Source organism: Engystomops pustulosus, chromosome 4 (genome assembly GCF_040894005.1).
Source record: "Engystomops pustulosus chromosome 4, aEngPut4.maternal, whole genome shotgun sequence".
Taxonomy (NCBI): domain Eukaryota; kingdom Metazoa; phylum Chordata; class Amphibia; order Anura; family Leptodactylidae; genus Engystomops; species Engystomops pustulosus.
In genome coordinates, this window is record NC_092414.1 from 33114807 (window position 1) to 33121057 (window position 6251).

Consider the following 6251-nt stretch of genomic DNA (forward strand, 5'->3'; position numbering starts at 1 on the left):
CATAGCCATGATGATTACTACTGTAATAGAACAATTTACACTGTTCAAACCACACATCGATTTTGACCGCAACCACATTCATTTCTGTGGAATGCAAAAAATATAAAATATAACCTTCCTTTGTTCCTGATGAATCTGTATTTGTCACAAAGAACATTTTGTTATATGGAGGTAGATGGAAATTCTTGTTTTGTATGTGGCACTGTAACACCTGATCTTCTAAACGGGAAGACTAGTTGGCATTTTACTTTTTGAAAGCCAATGTGAAGGACACTATCTGTAAACCACTCAATAACAAATCATTTCAGGTAAACCATATAAAGAAATATTTATGCAAAAATAGGTGGATAAAACTCAATAAATAATAAATAATCAAGGGATTTGTAACTTTGAAAACAGTATATAACATTATACATACATCAGTATTCCCCAACCACCGATCCATGGCCCAAGACTGGGCTGTGGTACACTTGGTTCTGGTCCGAGGCTGATCTCTTTAAAAAAAAGAAAACAATACTCACCTTCCCTGTCCCCCTGCAGAAGTTTCCTCTTCCTTTTCTTAATTTGCATATTAATACACTGCTCTATTGATGGAGAGTGTGATGACTTAATGCGGAAAAGAAGACTGATGCAGGGGAATGAGGAAGGCACTGGGAAAGGGGCATTAAAAGCAGAGGGTAGGGGCAGCTAAAGGAAAGGGGAGATGGGAGAAAGGCATGATGCAAGAAAGGAGACATGGGAGGGGGATTCTGCATGAAAGGGGACAACATAAGTGGGGGGTTGCTTCTTCTTCTTCTTCTTCAGTAAATGGGACAATATAAGCTAGGCACACATGCAAACATCCAGTTTTGGCTATGAAACTATGACACCAGACTCCATCCCCCCATCCACCTGTCCCTGGAGAAAATGTATGTTTACAGCCAGTCCATGAGCAAAAAAAGGTTGAAAACCATCGATATACGTGACATCTCTTCTTAGAGGCATTCAGAAGACTTTTCCAACTTCTGAATTCAGAATTGTTAGTAATTCCAGAGCCATCTTGAAGAAATTAATCATAAAGTCCACTCCCCATCTGTACATTGCTTATATGTGTGTGGGAGGGGCAAGATATGCAGCAATTTACAAATACAAATCATAAAGCTATATAATAGTTGTGCCCTGCTTTCTTGCATAATAAAGCCCCTGGTTCAGATATGTCTTACTTTATCAGCTGCCGATCCAGTCAATAAAATGGCTGAAGATAGAAGGCCATGTGATTTCTAACTGTCCATGACCATCAAGGACCTTAAACTAGTTTTCATGAATCATATCATATGGTCTTTTAACCCCTTTGTGCACCTGGATGGGCTATTACATTCTGGTGCTGTGGGGAGTGTATAGAGAGCTCTTACCATAAACAGCAGTAGTCGGCTGTATAATACAGCTTACACCCGCCTGTTAATGCCTTGTTCAAACCCAACCACAGCACCTAATATCGCTCCCAAGGGGTGCTGCCATCTTGGATGGCTAATTGCTAGCCCCCCATGACGTCATTGGAGGGTGGCGATCGGTTGCAATGGCAGCCTGCAGTCTCATAGAGACTTGTAAGCTTGCCATGTATATTGATCTTCAAAAGCCTACAAATGACTATTAGAGATCATCAATAGATTTGCTATAAACTGCAATACAGTAGTATTGTAGTAGAGAGTATCAGACCCTGCAGAAGGTCTGAAGTAATAGTAACAAAAATAATTAAAAAATATAAAAAATAAAAGTTTAACTCACCCCCCCTCTTCCCTTTACAAATAAAAATAAGTAAACAGCGAAAATCATAAACATGTTAGGTATCACCATATCCCAAAATGCCCATTTTATCAAAATATTAAAAAGATAATTCCCGTCTGTGAATACCATAACATAAAATAGCACCCAAATGTCCGAATCACTATTTTTCCATACTTGAATATTTTAATAAAAAATTATTTGTCATATAGGTCCCAAATTGTTATAAATTAAAAAGCTAGCACGCAGGATCGGCTCCAGGTTTCAGTAGGCCCCTGGTGACAGACTCTCATTAGGCCCCTTTGCAGTGAACTAACGTAGTGGTATTAAAACTTCAGAAAGTATAACAGTCCCTAGTTAATAATATCAAACAGCCTCCTCGTGGTTATTTTATATAAGCCTCCCTCACACCCATTCATTAGCCACAGCCCATTTCGCCCCATGGATTCCTTATGTGGGCCCCCAAGCAGCTACTTGCCCAGGTATGCCCAGTGCTGGCACCAGTATGTACCCTAAAAAATGACACCTCGCATAGGTCCGTACACCAAAGTGTTTAAAGGTTATTGACCTCAGAATTTGGCAAAATGCAAATATTTTTTTTTTTGTACAAATGATTTACATTTTTTTTAAATCTGCAAAAAGCTAATAAAATCTAAAAAAATGTGATATCCATGTGATTGTATCGACCCAAAGAGTAAAGAGGAGGATCATTTGGAGCACAGAATGAAATCTGTAAAAACAGAACCCACAAATGTGTTCATTGTCAATTTCATCGCACCACACTCAACAATTTTTTTCTCAGCTTTCTAGTCAGGGATCGGCACCAGCACTGGACATAAATGGGGCCCAGAGCTGCTGGGGGCCCACTTAAGGCTGTACTTAAGGGGGGGTGAGGAGGGCTGTATTTAAAATAACGATGAGGGGGCTGTATATAAAATAACCATAAGAACAGGAGACTGTTATAGCTTCTGAACTTTTTATGCCGCCATATGAGTTCACTGCTAAGGGACCCACTAAGGCTCTGTCGCTGAGGGGTCTACTTAAACCTGGAGCCAACCCAGCTTCCAGTACATTGCATGGAATATTAATTGGCGCCACTAAAAAGTACAATTTGTTCCGCAGATAACAAGCCCTCATACATCTCTGTAAATGTAAAATTAAAAAATTGATCTCTTTTGGAATGAGGGGAGTAGAAAACAGAAACGTAAAAATGAAAAAGGGCGGAATCCTTTAAGTGTTAAGAGAGATTGGGCCATTCTTGTGTTGATCAGATCTGAAGTGCAAAGTTTGGGTCCATACTGCCATGCCAGCAACGATCATGGGTGTTACTGTTTGGGCTTCAGGTCCGGTACCTGGACCCGGAGAGGATTTATATATTTTTAATAGGGTCTGATCATCCCTAGTACTTAAACACACAATAATGTGGGCAACACCTTTAACTCTATAATTCTCACGGTGCAAGGCATTTAATAAATGGATAAAATGTACCCAGGTCCCTGGTGTGACTCGCAGATACCAGATATGTGACAACCAAGAACAATGGGGCACATTTACTAAGGGTCCGAACGCCGCATTTTTGTCGGGTTTCGTGATTTTTTTTCCGATTTGCCCTGAATTGTCCAATTGGGGTGCGTGGACATCGGACAACCCTACTGATTCGGACAAACCACGGAATTTAAAAACCAAATTGTGTTGCAAGATCAGCACTTACATGCACCGGGAAGAAGAATGTGAACTCCGGCGGACCTCAGCGGGGAAAGTGACACGTGCAGGAAATTGGACGCAAGGTCTGGGTGAATCACGGCAGACCAGAATCCTCGTTGGACATTCCGGATCGGTGGTGTCAACGGAACGGGTAAGTAAATGTGCCCCAATATCTGAAAGATCCCCATATCCTACGAATGAGAATTTTGGGTTTACATCTTGATATGTTTCACGTACCAGGAAAAAAAACTTCTTTTCCAAATCTGAATATAACAAGACTCCTCAAATAAGAAGTCCTTCCATAAGAAATTATAATGTAGACCTAGTGTTTACTGAAATATTGTAACAGAGAATAAAGTAACGCAACACATCTGCAAAGCAAAGACACAGAACGGAAATGCACTCTGAGACGCATTTTTCATTTTTAACAAGTCTTCTTTTAATCTTTTCTTGCAAGTTCTATTTCAAGGCACGACTCAGAAAAGTACAGTAGGAAAAGGAACAAGCAGCCAATCTAACTTGTAGTTGAAACTAGGACAAGCCATCTATATAGTCTATGGAAATGCATATCACAGTCATTGTGTATTACTCCTTTTTTACTGACAGCATGCCTTACATAGATACATTAGCATCTGGCACAAAATGCAGATAGACCTGTAAGCTTGAAATGTTCTTGTCCTTTCCAGAGCAACAAGGTCAACAAACAGTAACTTTCAGCTAAAAATGAGAAAAGAGTCTATAAAGAAGAAGAAAGGTTAATAACTGGACATAACAAACTGTTCTGCCGTCATCGCAATATGTTCAGCTAAAAAGTGCTTGAAACTAAAAGAGAGAACTTTAATTTTGCAGGATTGTCATATCTTGTGTCTTGTTTAGCTGAATTTTTTGCTTCGAGTAATGTTTTGTATGAATTATGCCCTTCTGAAAAAATTGTAACCCTTGTTGGATGGAGCACCAACAAATGTAGCTCCAAACTAGACATGAGCAAATCAACCAAGATTTGATTCTTAGAAGATTCGTAAAACATATTTCAAAAGATTCAGTTTGGGTCTGTATCTTATAGGTCCTGACTAATTGTCTTGGATCGTAATATTTAACCCCCTCTAGTGCTCTAAAACCAATTTGTGGGCATTTACTAAGTGTCATACATGTCTTTTCTGATCCCAGTATCCTTTCTAGTTTCTGCGTTGGACGAGCCACATTTATTATGTGTCGGATATCATGTTAGTGTTAGTTAACAATGTTAGTGAATCGCGACACAGTGCATTGTCTTCGGACAATGCACTTTCGGGAACTCCTCCGGATGGGTAAGTAAATGTGCCCCATTGTTTTAATGTGAACTAAACAAAGGAGAGATAATTGTGGATCTAGGAACCGGGTAAATACTTAAACAAAGACAAGCTATTTGACTTGTCAGCATAAGGCTATGGGCGAAAAAAAGAATCATAGGCAAAGTTACCTTTCTTAACTAGATGTAAGAATTACAAATGTCTAAAGACGTGTAACACCCCTGCCAACTCACTGGGGCAGATTTACTTACCCGGTCCATTCGCGATCCAGCGGTGCGTTCTCTGCGGTGGACTAAGGTAGCTCCTCCGACATCCACCAGGTGGCACTGCGGCGCTTAAGTCCGCCGAGGCCCGCCGGAATGCACTGAAGTTCACCGGCCTATTCCTGGTAAAGGTAAGCGCGAGTCCCGCGACACTTTTTTTAAAAAAAATGCGGCAGGTTTTCGTTCGGCCACGTCCCCGATGTGCCACAATCCGATCGCGTTCACCAAAATTCCGGGGCAATACAGGGCAGAAATATTCGGAAATATTCGGGTAACACGTCGGGAAAACGCGAATCGGGCCCTTAGTAAATCACCCCCACTGTGTTAGAAGTAATGCTCCTAATAGATATAATGTGCTTCTGAGAGACTGATCACCGCTGTGATGGCCTAAAACTAAGGCCTGCAGGTCTCTACCTTCAAGAGTCTGCATAACCCTTCTGCATAATGTATTGCACAAGCCGTCACTGCCCCAACGCATGCTTCAGCGTCTGTGCCTTCTTAAAGGGGGCCTTTTTCATCAGAGAAGAAGTGTATGTAATATACTCCTCTTTTCAGACATCCAACACTTACTAGGAATGTGTAACTCAGGGAATGTAGCGAAATGAGAATAGTCAGCAATGAACAAATATCTTCCATCAATGAGTTATGGCATGAAGCAGGATAATATTCTCTGTAGGCACCTCTGATGAATCTCTGCCATGTACTGGTAGGTGCACTGTGTAACATTGCAAGGGGAGAATTCCGATAAGCACTACAAGACCTCCCCTGGAAATCTTACACAGGAGGACAAACCTATGTTTTCCCAGTTGGTTTCTGAGAGCCGAACAGTCACAGGTCAGATACAAGTCCTATTTTTGCAAATGTCAAAACATTACCACTTTTGCAACCACGACCAGCCCCGCAGGGAGAGGGGCTGTCACTGTTCAATACAAGAGCATCTGTCCTGTGAGTTGTTTGCAGGAAGAAGATGTTCTATATACTGAACTGTGAGAGCCACGGGCAACTGTGAAGTTGAATCTCGCTCAAAGGCCGGCTTCGGGGGGGGGGGGGGGGGGGTTGACAGGGTGTTCCAGGCAGTATACATATGTATAATGTAAGGACTCCAGTCTTCTTGGTGAAAAGCCCATAGGATCAACCGACTTCATGCCCTATTTCTACAGGCGTATTCATTCAGTGGCAAGAATGTTTCTAGACCAGATTATACTCTCATAAATTAGGCTAACCTAATTAGGTT